This window comes from Megalops cyprinoides, chromosome 14 (assembly GCF_013368585.1).
Source record: "Megalops cyprinoides isolate fMegCyp1 chromosome 14, fMegCyp1.pri, whole genome shotgun sequence".
Taxonomy (NCBI): domain Eukaryota; kingdom Metazoa; phylum Chordata; class Actinopteri; order Elopiformes; family Megalopidae; genus Megalops; species Megalops cyprinoides.
Genome location: NC_050596.1, coordinates 23,393,470 through 23,408,470, shown reverse-complemented (window position 1 = coordinate 23,408,470; position 15,001 = coordinate 23,393,470). Strand labels below are relative to the sequence as shown.

General features: G+C 42.5%; 1 protein-coding gene across 1 annotated transcript in view; it reads right to left on the bottom strand.

Annotated features, from left to right (window-relative positions):
- The window catches only part of gli2a (GLI family zinc finger 2a), an 86,483-nt gene extending 72,950 nt beyond the window's left edge, over positions 1-13,533 (bottom strand). The window contains exon 1 of the mRNA XM_036545871.1: positions 13,365-13,533. The gene's annotated coding sequence lies outside the window, so the exon portion shown is untranslated. The remainder of the gene's footprint in view (positions 1-13,364) is intronic.
- Between the last annotated feature and the right edge of the window lie 1,468 nt (positions 13,534-15,001).

Here is a 15,001-nt window from a genome sequence, read left to right as displayed (position 1 = left end):
CTCAGGACTTCACTTTATGCAGTTATTCTGGACAGTGAACGTCTGTGGAGAATTGGCGTATTTCATTTCATCCAACCCTGTCCTGTTTTTTCGTTATTTCTTCTTCCCAGAATCGTCTGACTTACAGGAAATGCATTTGAAGCTTCTGTTTATTTCAACATTGATGTACGTGTACTGAAATTACCTTCAGAGATCAATATCCTGACTGCTGACTTTTTGTGGTTTGCAGGATCTCCAGCCCAAGACAGGAAATCATCTACAGAATGGTAGGAGCAATTGGAACACTGTATTTAGCGTATACACCGCTATTTTTGTTTGGTGTTTTTTTTTTTTTTTTAACCGCTGAGCAATTTAATTGTGATTTATTGCATGACGGAATGTGTTGCAATCAGTTTAGAATTCCATTGAGAAGTTTTGTGTGCATCATGCAAACAGCACAAGCACAGAATCTTCTGGGGCGCCTCGCAGCTTCTGGGCGAGGGTGAAAGGAGCGTCTTTTCAGGGGACGGGGAATGGCGCATTCTTTTAGGAGTGTTTGGAAACTGCAACAATTACCAAACCCACCCTCAACACATGACTGGATCACAATGAAGACCCTATACAGTCCAGGAAGCTCCTCAATGGGGTTGATTTAGTTGGGCAATGTACTGGAGATAAAGCTGGAGGGGGGCCTTCCTTGGCCTGCAACCCTCTCTTTGTATACCTCTGCATGTTTTCCACTAACCACACCGGACCAACAGTTGACTGATTCTTTGATGCTTGTGTGGTGTGAGATGCACACAGTGCTGTATTTTCTACTGAAGCAACTGTAGTGTAGCTGGAAATGCACATTTTGAACATCTAAATCTCTTTTCCCATGAATGTGTCAATGGAGTCAGCATATAATAAGTCTGGGGATTTCAAAAATATGTTTCACTTATGGGTAAGAAATACTCAGGCTTTTTTTTGAAACACAGGCTAGTGTTCGTTATAGTTTTATAGAGCCTTATTCAAGTTCCCTTGTTCCTTAGGAAAAAGTGAACACCCAAATTAAAACATTGGGCTTTTACCGTCTTTTCAAGAACGGTCATTTGCACAGGAAACAGCCTCTTATAAACCCAGATCACAGATAACCTAGCTGAATGGGTGATCATGTCAGAAGCTTTCACATACTTTAGCTGTGCATAATGTTTCTCTAGCCCAGAAGGAAAGACTGGGTTTAAGAACTGTTAGTCAGTCCCCACACGGGGGGATTCTAAGGTCATTGCTGTTTAATTTGCAGGTGGACAGCTGCCGGGTGTAAGATATTCCCTGTCCCATTCCCCCAAAGACAGAGTGCAGTGAGTGAGGGCTGTTATTCGGCCTACCCACAGTCCAGCCCATTTCCTGTGTAAAAAAAAAGCAGCCAGTTAATTCAGACAAAATGCAGCTGGTTTTTCTGCAAGGCCAGGTTTAACCGCTGTGGCTAGCCCGATGTGGACTTCCTCTCGACTTTTTAAGAGCACCATGAAAAACCTTTAATTTAATCCTCTTTTCACTTACCGCATTTTTTTCTTTCCAAGGACAAAACTTTAAAACTATACAACATTGTCATGGCCTTGATAGTGTCATGACAAAATAATTTGTAAGATAATATCATGGTATTCCTCTCCAGAGGATTTGGAAAAAATACACTATATGTAGAGTTCAAATCACACGTTACATCTGCTTTGAAAATGAGGATGGACATTTACTTATGCACTTTAAGAGCTGGTGAGTCCACGGCTGTTATAATTCAAAGTCTTGCAAAAGGGTTTGTTGCCTCTCCCTGGCTAAGAAATGATCGTTTTCATATTCCAGGTGCACTCTGCTTACCAGAGAGCAGAGCACGTCACATGGTACTACATCCCCCGAACCCATCTCACTGAGTAATTACACAACTACCTGTCATCCGAACAAATTACACTGACTGAACTCTGAAAGGTCACATTGTGAAATCACAGCACGCACACAGTGGATTCCTCTATTCAGCCTCTACCACTCTTTAATAATCCCCGCGTAGTTCTGCCTGCATTAAACTAATGTTAGAACCCTTTTTTGGTATTTAACACTACATCTTCTTTCAATTTAGACTGAGGTTTACCTCCTTTTGCCAAAGAATATATCACACAGCTAAGTATTTTTGGGTGGAAAAATAATAATTCAATAAAACTAACCTGCTCTTTTGATTTAACACCATTCCCTTTATATTTGCCAAATGCTACTTTAAGACACTATTAACATGAAAGTGCGATACTTTTGTGCTGCTGTACAAAGACCCAGATTTTCTTTGAAAACGTGTTGCTTTCGTGTATAAAATCTTAAATTAAGGAAAACTTTAGCTTTATTGCTGTTAACTGCCATTGTGATGCTTTTGAAAGCCTCTGATTAATGCTCACGGTATTTTTGAATGAGCGGGGGAGAGGTCTATTGTTACAGCTAGGAATGCGCACGGGGCATTGTTTTCAATGGGTTCTCTGGAGCAAGTTGCAAGCGCCTGATTAAACGCCCGACCCCGTGAATGTGTCTGACCTGAAAAAGCTTACTTAATGAATTTAAATACAAAGGTGGTTGAATTTCCTGGAACCGGCTCACCTCCTGGCTGTCTAAGAGGAATCGAGTTACACAGAGGTTCTGGCAGACGACATGTTGAGACTCAGACAGGCAGGGTCTGAATGCGTCTCAGAGGTGTGAATCAGCTTCTCCGTTAAACCATCACTCCTGCAACGCTGCCCTACGAGACGCCTCGCATTCCTGAGGGAATTGAGTTTCTGGACAGAGGCACTGGGAGGCTCCCCTTAGACAGCGAGCGCGAGTGCGGAAACTTCAGCGAGGAAACGCACTTCTGCTCAAGTCACGCAATCATAAAAGGGGCCGTATGGGCACATTTCGGAAAGAGGGCAGAACCCATCTCACACGAGAGAGTGGAGGCTGCACAGGACAGGAGGCCTTCATCCCACATCAGTAGCCCTGTCACAGACCGGGGTGGGGCTGTGTTGTCTTAGCCTCTGGAGGGTGTGGGTGGGTGGGTGCACAGGGGCTGGGAAGATGAGAGGGGCCCTGTGGATAGGATCGCACCCCCTGCCTGTAAGTGCAATATCCTGTGGGTGATCTCCTCTGGGCCGCGCCGATGTCAAACAGATGTTGAGTTCACAGCCCTCACCAAAGTGCAGGAAAGAAAACCCTGGCGGTAGGATTTACCCTGTCTCTCTGAATCAGGCGGCAGAGTAATTACTTCAGACGTGTGCCAAAACGTGCCTCGTCGGGAGACTACAAGGCAGAGCCGCAGTGCTGAAAGCACAGGACGTAACCCCAACTCTGAGTAACATCCTTTAGAGTTCCACTGAAAACACAGGGCATAACTTTAGCAATGTCCTTTATAAAACTACCAAAAATAGAGAACATACAGCTTGATCAATTTTGGTAGTTTCCTGAGAAACCTATATAAATATGCGTGGTGTGAGGGGGCAGCTTATCTCTGATACTGCTCGAGGGGATGTGGTCAGGTATACCTGTAGGAATTCAACAAAAACTCAAATGGCTCCGAGTGGACATGTTACAGGCAGAGTGAGCTTGGCTGTATCCGGTGAGAGCGTGGCTTGGAAAGTGTGGCTTGTGCAGCTGCTGTCGTTTGCTCCCTATCAAGGTGCGCGGGACAGGATTCACTTCCTTTTTAATACCATTTGGCTGGATCCAGCACCATTTGGTTGGTGTTGTTATAACAAATGTAGTTTTACAGCTGCAATCTGAGATCTCAATATCCTCTCCACCCTGACTGAAGAGACCACTCAGTAGGCCAGCAGGCTGCTGAAAACACTCCTGTGATACAAAGTGCGAAAACAAGAGTGTTCACGCTTCTGTGAGGTGTTTTAACATTTGGCATCGTCAACTGGACAAACATTTTAATTAGCTGCTTTAATGTAAAATACTTTTTAAAAAACTGCCTGCTGCTCTGTCTAAAGGTATATGTTTAGATGGGTATATAAAATGTTAAAATGCCACTCTGTGCACTATATAGAGACTGTAAAATCGGTTTCAGCACATCTTGCTGTATTTGTTATTCCACTATTTGTTACTGATCCAGTTCTCACAAGCTTTTTCGATTACACCACTTCCTGCCTGTAAACTGTCTGGCTGAGTCTTCCATCTCCATATTTTAAGCTTTCAGGCTTTGATTAGATTGCCATTTGGCTTGATTGGCGGGTGTCTTTCCAAAAAAGTAAAACAGTCCTGTAATTGTAGTAATTCTTCCTACACTACAACAGCAACTTTCTGCTGTAAGCTGATAAAGGATATTTACATCGCACTACCCAGTATTCCTCATTTTGTTACACAAATATAGAGCAGATCACATTCATCATCTAAGTGCTGTCTGAAAACCAGAGTTCCTTCTGAGTCCTGTCTGTCCCTCATTTGGAGACCCCTTCACGCTGACAGCATTTGCAGGCATTGTTTTTATTACTCTGAGATACGCTTTCAAACGGCATCTGGGTTGCAGTTAGCAGTTAATTATGTAAGTCGGCACCAGCGTCGTGTCAGCCGTTTTCCTGCCTCTGATCTGCAGCTGCGGGTGTGATAACGGAGCAGCTCCAGTGAATTGGCCCTGTGTGGAGCTTGGATGCTCTGAGCCAGGGTGTGAGCTGATGGTCAGCCCGAGGTACCAGTGTGTGTGCTTAATCGTGGGGGCTTACTAGCTCATCAACAAATTGCAATGAAACCAGCATCCTCAACAATACGCTGACTGACATATTGTCGTCTTAACCTGGTTGGGTAGAAGTAACCAAGAAGTGAGACAGACATAACAGCGAGCCAAAGTAATGTGCATTGTGCAGCGGGGAGAAAGTCATGGGGCACAAGCAAAGGTGGTTCAGATGACACCATTGATGGTAATTGATTGCTCCTTTCCATTTTTTTTTTTAATTAAGCCCTGACAAAATTGCCTGTGAGGCATGTGAGCGATGACATTAAACGCCCACTGGCCATGTGCTGTTGTGAACATTCCTCCAGTTTACAAAACCAAGGCTGTCTTTCAGCAGCTGGATTGAATTGAGCTCACCTGAAAGGCAGCGCTAACAGGCACATACGCTGCTGTAAGCCTCTGCGGGGCTGCAGGGGTGAGCAGTAAGGTCTCAGGTGACTACAGGATGGCGGCTGCAGTCACAGCTAATATTCATTCATCGATACCTAGATCTTGGAGGTGGGTGGAGCTATGAGCAGAAACCTCCAAAAGCATGTCTGATTCAAAGCGAGGCCGAGGGTGGGATTGTGCAGGGACCCAGGCGGGAGGAGGGGATTGACTGCTAAAGACTAACACATGGCCTCACAAGTACCACATGTTAGACTCGTCTTCCAGTCTGTCAGTGAGGAGCCTGTGGTCTGGCTGTGTTTCAGCGCTTTTCGGGTTCATCACTGGACTCACAGGCTTAATGAGAAACACGTCCCACCCTAGCAGACGAGAGCACCGGGCCGCTGGCCTTTCAGCTTCGGGGGGTGAGGGTGGAGGGCAGGAGGTGACAGATAAGTCACAACTTACAAAGTTTTCACTCCTGAGGTTTTCCCATTCCCACTTCCAGAAACCAAATCTGAAATTTTGAAATATTTGATTCCCTTCACTGACTCTCGAGTATTTCGTAGTTACTCTGCTTTGGGTTTAAAAACAAACACTGGAACAATGCGTATGTAATTGCCTGTCATGTTGAATTTGTCTTTTAAAGAACGGACGAGTCTATTTGTCGTCAGTAAAACCGATAAAGTGAAATTCCTGGTGTATAATGACCCAGTTGCTGTCAAAGGGTCTCCTGATGACCTTCTGGCCACTTGAGCTCTTCAGGAATGACTTCATAGCCACTCAGAGACTATGATACTATGCACAAAAGCTCATACTGTATTAAGAAAACGTATACATTACTATACTGAGCCCAGCCGAACAGATCCTTTCAGGCACCAGAAGCTTGTTTCTGGAGTTTCTCCTGGAGTATGATGTCATTTCATTGTGAGAAACAAGTTCTGCACATATGTATGTTACTCCAAGGGCTGGAGACAGTCTTTCTGAATGCGTAATAGGTTCACATCAAGCATCTTTTTCCTCTGACTCTGTCTCTAACAGCACACCTAGAGGATAGCCTAACTACTGTCTGTAGACATTGACTCAACCCACCCCCTCACCCCCAGCCATCTGCTCATGGAATCTGATGCCGTGAGTAAGAGAGAAATAGAGAGAGGGAAAAAAAAGATGACCGTGTGGTTGCGGTCGCTTCCCAGCCACGTGTGGCCAGCCGAGATCCAAATCATTTTCAGCAGGACATCTGTGACTGCTCCTTCACACCACTGGAAGATAAGACACTGGAATACCTCCCCCTCCACACACACACACACATACACACACATGCACCCTTCCTCTTTGTTTATTTTAGATTAGGAAATGAAATAAACTGGAGTCTGTCCTCAGCGAACTCTGCTAGCGACCCCTCCCTGACCCGATAAGTCACTGTTTAAAGTAAGTATTTGGGAACGGTTGCAGTGCACGCCAGGCGGTGTGGAGGTGGACTGCCGATGACACATCATATAAAACACTATGTAAACTGTGTACATGATTTCATCTGTTTAATTCTCCCCTTCCCCTCTGGGATGGTGAGGTGGGTGGGGCTTGTGGGATGAGGTGGCCCAAACTGTCTCCTGGAGCAACTGAGAGAAACACTGGATGTTGATGCGTTAGGCACTGAACCTCCTCACATGACCTTTTCGGCATCCCTCCTGGTCCCCAAGATCACTTACTCCTAGTCACTTACTTTTATGTTCTTCCACAGAGAACGTGTTTGATCATAAAGTTTTCACGGATATTGCTCTGATTTTACACACATTCACTATTTTTTTCCTTGTCTTTTTGTTCACCATGAATACGGCTGCAACAGTGTTTTAAAGACAAAGAATAGGGAATATTAAAAAATTACTCTGATGCCACATGAAGTCCTGAAGGTTTACTCACACCCCTAGCCTTTCTAAGATAAACGCAGATCAGAGAACAGCTTACAGTTCTTAAAAACACTCAAGAATTGTGAAGCATGCCGATTTGACACCAAGCAGATGTACTGTATTAGTGGCGATGATGGGTCTACAACAATATGATATCCATCCTTATCTCTCAGCCAAGCAGAGCTGCACGGCCAGGCTGGGTGAGTAATGCAGTTTACATGAAGGTGAAAAATTGCAGGATTAATGCTGCCAGTTCAAAGCTCTCGCCAAGTTTTTTTTTTTCTTTCCTGTTTCAGATCAGGGAAGCACAAAGTTCATGCAGCTTTGACAACAACCAGCTCACAACCCACTGCCCACCATTTCTCATTTCTCATCCCAGCTGACAACTCTCTCTTTAGCAACCAGTCTGCCTATCATTTGACTCCCGCTCACAGGACACAAGATTAGCATAATTAATTACACTTCCTTTTTCAGAATCGAGCCGTTTGCATAATGAGATACATTAGCACCCAGTAGTCTCTCATGTTAGACACGACATATTAGCTGATTTTAGCAACATGCGTCTGAGTAAGCATTTCTTTTTCCTGTAGCTCGGTCCATATTTTTTTTACCATTTGCAACAAAATGGAAAAATGAAATCCTAGACAGTTTAATTTTCAGGTTTGGGAAGAGGACAAGAACTGTATTTGTAGGGTGTAATGCTGGTTCGTATACATTAAGCTCAAGGTCGCCTTGTGCTGGAGGAGAGCCATAAACATCAAATCCAGGAATGGGCCTCAGTACTCAGTACAGCTGATATGGAGGAGACTCACTACCTACTGGGTTTTCATCAGACTGAGAGAATGTCATTCCCTTTTTTACACTGTAGACTAGGAGCCTTGCTGTCACAGGCTAAAATCACAGCCTGTCTGGCCCTGTACAGCAGGGATGCTTTTCCACTGAACTGCCCACAACCACAGCCATCTTCATCTTGCAGTTTTTAACACAGAAGAAGGCAGAAGCAACACAAGTTATGCAGCTTTCTGACTGTGGGCTCAGCTGACTTGAAAGGCTGGCACCAGTAATTCTAACAGGCTAAGACATGGATCAGGACCAAAAAAAAAGAGGTTAGAGAGGTAGAAAGCCAGCTTGGCTCCAGTTATGTAGCGGAAAAGGGGCATCAGTGTCCTCCGCAGACTCTCAGAAAAAGCACTCAGCCTGTCCCTTCAGTCTTCCTCATCTGGTTTTGAGTGGTTACAGCGCTACTCCACTAACTGATTACAGTGTCCCAACAGGATTATGTTGTGCAACTGAACAGATTTTAAATGAATGGAGCTAAAGGAAACCCTTGTTACAAGGGTTTTGTTAACTGTGCTAACAGCGTTATTTAGGTCTAGCTACACACCATCGGCGGTAGTCATCCTCTATCACTGCTGTCTGTGCTGTGTTTCTTTTCAGCACAGTAACTGGAAATGCAAACTGTTGCACTGATGCTTGGGGCCTGCATATGATTAAACAAACAAACAAAAACAAACAGTCTCCTCAGCAGGCTACTACAGGCTAGCCTACTTTCTCTCAATTATCTTTACTCTAGCCTTTCAAAAATGCAAAGACCTAATGAACTGATGTTTGCCATGAAGATGCATCACATAACTGAATGCAATACGATGATTCCTTGAGCTGTAATGTTAAAGCAGTTAAAGTTTGATGTTTGAAGTGAGACAGGTACAGAAATTAAGTCCAGGGATCGCATGAGCTCTCTATGAGTTGTGCTAAGGGACAAGCCCTGCTCATAAAAAGCCTGAAGTTAAGGCCTTCGGCATGGTGTTTCAAGTCTAGGAGAGCATAAGAAAACTTAAATATTAGCACTCTGTGAGATACAGCTTTGATTAGAGGTCTCAGCCTTCAGGGCAGAAAACAGTATGCTGGCAGAGGGAGAATAGAAGAAAAAGGGGCAAGATGGTGGGCTAGGGAGAGAAGCTGGTAAGGCATTGGCCCCTGCAGCTTCGTAGCTGAAAAAATGTGGAAAAACCATTTCCTCAAAAAAAAAAGAAAAAGAAAACTAGCTTAACATACGGTAGATTCTCTTTAATTGCACATTTTTCTTTTGAAAAGTTGGACTGTTTCTAACGACTAATGAGGTCAATCACCCTGGCGGTTAATACTTAGTTACTCTGGCATATGCGACTTTAATTGCTTTTTAATTTAATATTCCAGTCTTTTTACTTTAATAGACAGGGGCAGTCTTTGATAAAAGAAGTAAAAATCCCAGCCCTGTATGACATAGCTTTCTACATAAGGGCTGAGCAATGCCACACAGTTATGCCAGTGCAGGGAAATAAAAACCCATGAGGTGTGTTTTTCCCTCTCCTTCTGATTTCTTGGATATGAAGTGCCACTAATTACCCTCAGACACTCAAGCAAGAGTGAAAAGGGAGGCTGAGGAGGCCAGCGAGTAAAAATGCAGGAATGGTCTCTTGGCTGTCCAAGTTCAGCCCAGGAGATGGGAGTTTAAGAGATCCCTCTTTGAAAGTGACAATGAATGTGGCCATCGCTACTCTTACGTCTCATGCAGCCGACTCCCCCCCCCCGCCCCCGCCCCCGCATCCTCCAGCTCAAGTTGAGAACGGCACTAGAAGACATGCGAGACAAGCTCCCGAACCTCGCCGCTTTTCACAGGCCCTAAATGGCCATTAAATCTCAATCAATTCAAAACCTGACACAAGTGTACTTCAGCCGCCCTTACAGTTGTCTGCGCCGGCCGGGCCTGCGAGGTCCCGCCGCCTGACATATTGCATTGTCGCAGTCACAAAGCGCCCCCGTGCAGAGATGGCTGCGCTCTTGAGGAACGATGCTCTTTTCACGTGGCAGGAGCCATCCTATGCATCCTCAGCACTCGTCACTGTATACACGGCCAACAGAATGGTTCATTAGGGTAACCCTTCATATAGCCATCAGTGGTTACCACAGGTCAGACAGCATGGTGTGCCTGGCCTCTACAGAGCTGCCTTCACAGACATTACTTTTGCATGGCCCTCTCTCACAAGCATCTTAACAGCATCTTGTTAAGGCACTTCTTTCACACAAGTGTTGATACTAATTGCAGCAAATTATTTGGTTGTATGTGAGTCATTCATTTGTGAAATGGTGTAATGTAAATAAAAGCTCGTTACTAATTGTGCGCGATTCAGTAACTCCCAAAGCACAGGGAGCATCTAAACGTGGCGAAAATGAATACATGATTAAATGGAAAAATGGTAACTTCAGAATAAGAATTTCAAAGACAAAATCAGTTTACACAACATCAAAAGTGTGAGAAATAGATGCCATGAAGACATGCATACCCAGATTTATGGCATCCTCTGCATTTCACAAAACAGAGAACTACACATTTTTATATATAAAAAATATCCAACAGTGTGCATATACCCACAGGGGTCTTCAAGCGTGGACAGATTTTTTTTCTGCTTGTCGACACAGCCAAGGGAATTTCCCAAAGAGCTGACATCATTGCTACAACACAAATTACAGCTAGTTTTAATGAACAAACTGTGAAACCAGCAGAAATACGCTCAAATAAAAGCAAGCAGTATTTTTTCCCTTGCTATGCCAAGCTATGGAAAAACAGCAATTGTCCCAATTACAGAAGTGGCGACCGTAAGTATTAAATTCAACAGTGTGATTTATATTCTTTAACAAAATGCGCAGATGTGGTGAAAATTCTCTTTTAAAGTCACCATGAACAGAAACCAGATTTTTTTAGCTGGTGGGCTGAATGTGCATCATGGTCTGCACATTGTTGCAATAACCAGCCATTATTATTTTTTTTTTTTTTACCATACTGACATTCTCATGCAGTGCAGGAAATCAGGGCTAATGTCTAATTTTAGGAAAGAATGCCAGATTGTGAGACACACATACTACAACCACACAAAGAACATACGTGTTTTTTTTTTCTTTTTTTGGTCAAATCATGAATCTGATCTCTTGAAAACAACAAAGGATCAGGTTGCAAATTTAATACATGCGGTGTTAGGCACCCTGTCCCCTCTCAAAGGGCAGACAGAGAGAAGTTTATTATCTCTGGTTGGACTCCATAAATGACACCCAATGTTAAATAGCTTAATTGGTACAGTCTTCATGCCTGCGGGGAATTCAGAATCCCCTTCTTGTCTTAACTTTTGAATCAACCCCAGCAGGGAGTCTTAACTCACTTTTCATTCAGACTTTTCCAAGCTCCTCTTCTTCTTATTCCTGCATACCAGACTTTGCTGGTATTACTCAGTTTTTTTTTCTGACACTTAAAAAAAGCACCCCCCCCTCCCTTTTTTTACAGCATTTGGTTCATTAAATTTTCCACAGATTTCCAGAGAAGAAAACCCCGATCAATAAAGGCTGACTGGAGGGGGACGTGTGAAAACGGTGGCAGAATGGCGGTTAGGGAGATGAAAGTGACATTCCCATCATGGGTCTGGGGGCCTGATGACCGCGGCCCTGGCCTGCTTGAATAATCTGAATAGCCCATCATCCCTTTACATCTTTTCACTCTCCCCTCCCTGACTGCTGGAACTCTTCATCCTGCACAATGGCAAATGCACTAAAACTTTTTTTTTCTTATGCTAATGGCCACAGCCAGGCTGTCACATAAAAAACACACTTCCCACCATCCCTCTTTTTTTTCCTGGAGGACTTAAATTGGCCATTTAGAGTTTTTCATGCACTGTTTTTCTTCTTCCCATTTTGTCCTCTTCTCCTCACCCTTCAGTTTTTTTATATGCATTTAATGCATTAAGGAAATATGTACATATTATTTTAGGACCCCACCTTAACTGGTTTTTATGAACGTCTCTGGTTACCACTGAAATATAAAACCAATCAACTGTAATTTTCTTTAGCTTGTCCTGACAGTTGTGGCCACCGTAAATAAAATACAAGTGTTCTTGTTTTCCAGTTCAGCAAGGTGTACCTACTATTATTAATACTTTAAAATGACAACAAAAACAAAAAAAATCCAGAATAATAGGTTAGAGGCTTCCACATTATAATGGATTCACCCCCACCCACATGCACGACTTTTTCTCCTCTAAAGATGATGAAGGCAAAAGACTGCTATAACAAACAGAAATGTGGTGCCTCGTATCTGGATGGCGATCATTACCATTCATTAAAATTGTTTAAAAGAAAAAAAAACCTACAGTAAACATGGCAGTGCTCGTACTACAAAAACGTATGAAGTGTTTGTTGATTTTTCGGCCTGGAAGTGCAAACACTGAACCACTGGCGAGCCCACAAACTTTCAACAATTAGCACGCTACCTTGCTGACCCAAGAGATTTAGAGCGGCCCGCTCTAATACGACTGAACTCTGGGCACTTAAGACATAATTGTTGGAAACTTTATTTACATAATGCAAGTGGCTGAGCGCGGGTCTTGTTTTATTAGATGTGCAAGGGGTATCCTCAAGTAACTTGTTCTCCAAAACCCCGATCGCAGTGCTGAGGAAGGGACGTTTCCGATTGTTTTGTCATAATACACAACAGTGCTCGGGAAATAAACCAGTCAGCTCGCACGAACTTTATTACTCAATTCAATTCTAACACTAACAGCTCTGGATCCTAACAGCTCTGGATCGACAAGCTTTTTTATTTCTACAGTGCAACAGCCATGTTAAAAACGCACACTTAAAATGTTTCCTCCAAGTGTTTGCAAACAGAATGTTAACTGAATTTGAAAGGACGCATCATTTACATAATTTTATGCACATTTAAGTGCGCTTTCAAGGCAACTACTTAATGTATCTTCCTTTTTTCAACCATGTTTTATGCGCAATCCATGCAGGCTGAAATTTGAGTTATTTACAGTAGGTTACAGCACAACGGCCACGCGTGTTTATCTGTAAATGGTGTTCAGTGCATGAGATTACTCGCGACATGGATTAGATATAGCGAATCACCGAGAAAACTTTTGGAGCACAAGCCGCTAATGGGATTGGCGCCCAAGACTTTTTTGATCAAATCTCTTCGCATATGGATCAAGTTGCATGACAAAATTTTTGAAATTCCAATGTCAAATAAGTTGAAAGTGCTAATGAGATCTGAAAAGTTACCCCAAGTCGTCACCTCTACTCCAACACGAATGGATGCATAAATACAAATAGAACCATTGCTGGTAAAAAAAAAAAAAAAAAAAAAAATCGACCAGGTTAAATACAAAACCCAATAGGAGAATATGTTGTATCAAACTTTATACCGATAGTTTACAGGCCTATGCATTTCTGAAATATAGCGTTCTGGGGGAAATGCTGAAATACAACCGTAAATGATTGTTTTCAATAACAGAGAACAGAGGTGTGTAATTCTTCATCATAACGAGAAAAACGATGTAAGTACATTGTAAAGAGGTGTTCCGTTTACATACCTCGGAAAAGATGTGTCCTGACAGCAGTAGTTTGACTTGGTCTCTCGCAGTTCGGTCTGTCCAATGAATCTTAGCTCTTGACTTTCAATGCGATCGAACTTCTTATTTACGGAATATTTTCACGGTCAAAAAGCAACAAGAAACATGTTCCTTGGAACGTGATGAGAAAATCCATCTACTTCAGAATGAAAACTACAGCAAACTCAGAAAAGAGGGTGAAGACGACACTTTGACAAAGTTCGAGACAACTTCGTGGATTCTCGGAGATCATTCATAAAGTTCACTAGCTTCTAGCGCGTCTTGCTAACTTTTACAATCCATCATCTTGAATCAGGAAAGTTTTCTAACCGTTTTCTTCCTCAACAAAAATCTCGCATGGCATATTTTTTACAGACCATAAAATAGGTATAAAAAGGCCAGAGACGAGTTTTTACTGTCGGTTGCTCTTTGGACGTGCGGTTGTGAGATCTTCAGGCTGATCTGTTTTCAATCCGGTACCCCCCTCTCTCTCTGTGTCTCTCTCTCTCCCCCTCTGTCTCTCATTCCCCTCTACTTCCCTGGTGAGTTCAACCATTTGCTACACCAGATGGGCCGGGCTAGCTGAATCCAGCAGCGAGGCTGGGGGAAAAGTTAGCTAAAGTTTCATTATTGTTCGATTTCAAGGGATTTGGTCAGCGGCCGATGTTGAGAGTGTAGCGTGCATGACTATGCCAGGTAGAGAGTATGTCTTATTTTACTTTAGCCCATTCCATTTTTTAGATTTATTTTTCTGTATTTGACCCAGGTTATTACAGTATATTTGCATTGTGTTATTTAGTCTGGTATAAACGCACATGCATTACATGTTCTCGTTTATACCCTAATCAGATTCGGTTTCAGCACGTTTTCGAAAATCGTACTTATATTCCTGAATAGTAACTGTTAGCATTTGTATCTTACACCGACGCCCCCGATTTTACACTGAAATGATTTTATCTCGGAATAATGCTCCATACATTCTTTAAATCACAAAAATATAATTTGAAGAGACACATTGATGATCGCCAAATATAACTGCGATTAGGCCTATGCATTAAACGTGATATAAATAAATATTTTAAAAATAATAATAAAAAGAAATACGACCAGAAAATCAGACAATATTTGATAATACAAAATAATCATTCCAGCTCTGCTTTAAGCTTATGTTGATTGACCATGACGGATAAGCACAGCGCGTTATTGTAGACTATTGATGCCTACTATTAAAAAAAACACTGATGTATTCATATAGTTGCCAGATATTTTATACATGTATACAGTTTTAGGGAGCAAGATGTTTTAAAACTCTAATCATGCCACTGCAATTCACTGCAAAACTGATTGTTGTGTAGATGGCAAATATGTATGATTGTACATTGTAGGAAATTAAATAGTTATACATATAATTGTAAGTATATATTATAATAAGCGTCTTTGAGTCCTCAGAAAACAAATCATATTTGTGGGACCATTAAATGTGTATTATGACACGTGGCGATTATTCTAAGGATTCGTCTTATTTTCTGTTATGATGTTTCACGGAGTATCAGCATTAATTACAAAAAGACGTCACATTTTTAAATCCTCATTTTCGTGTTTAATAATAGTATGGCTAC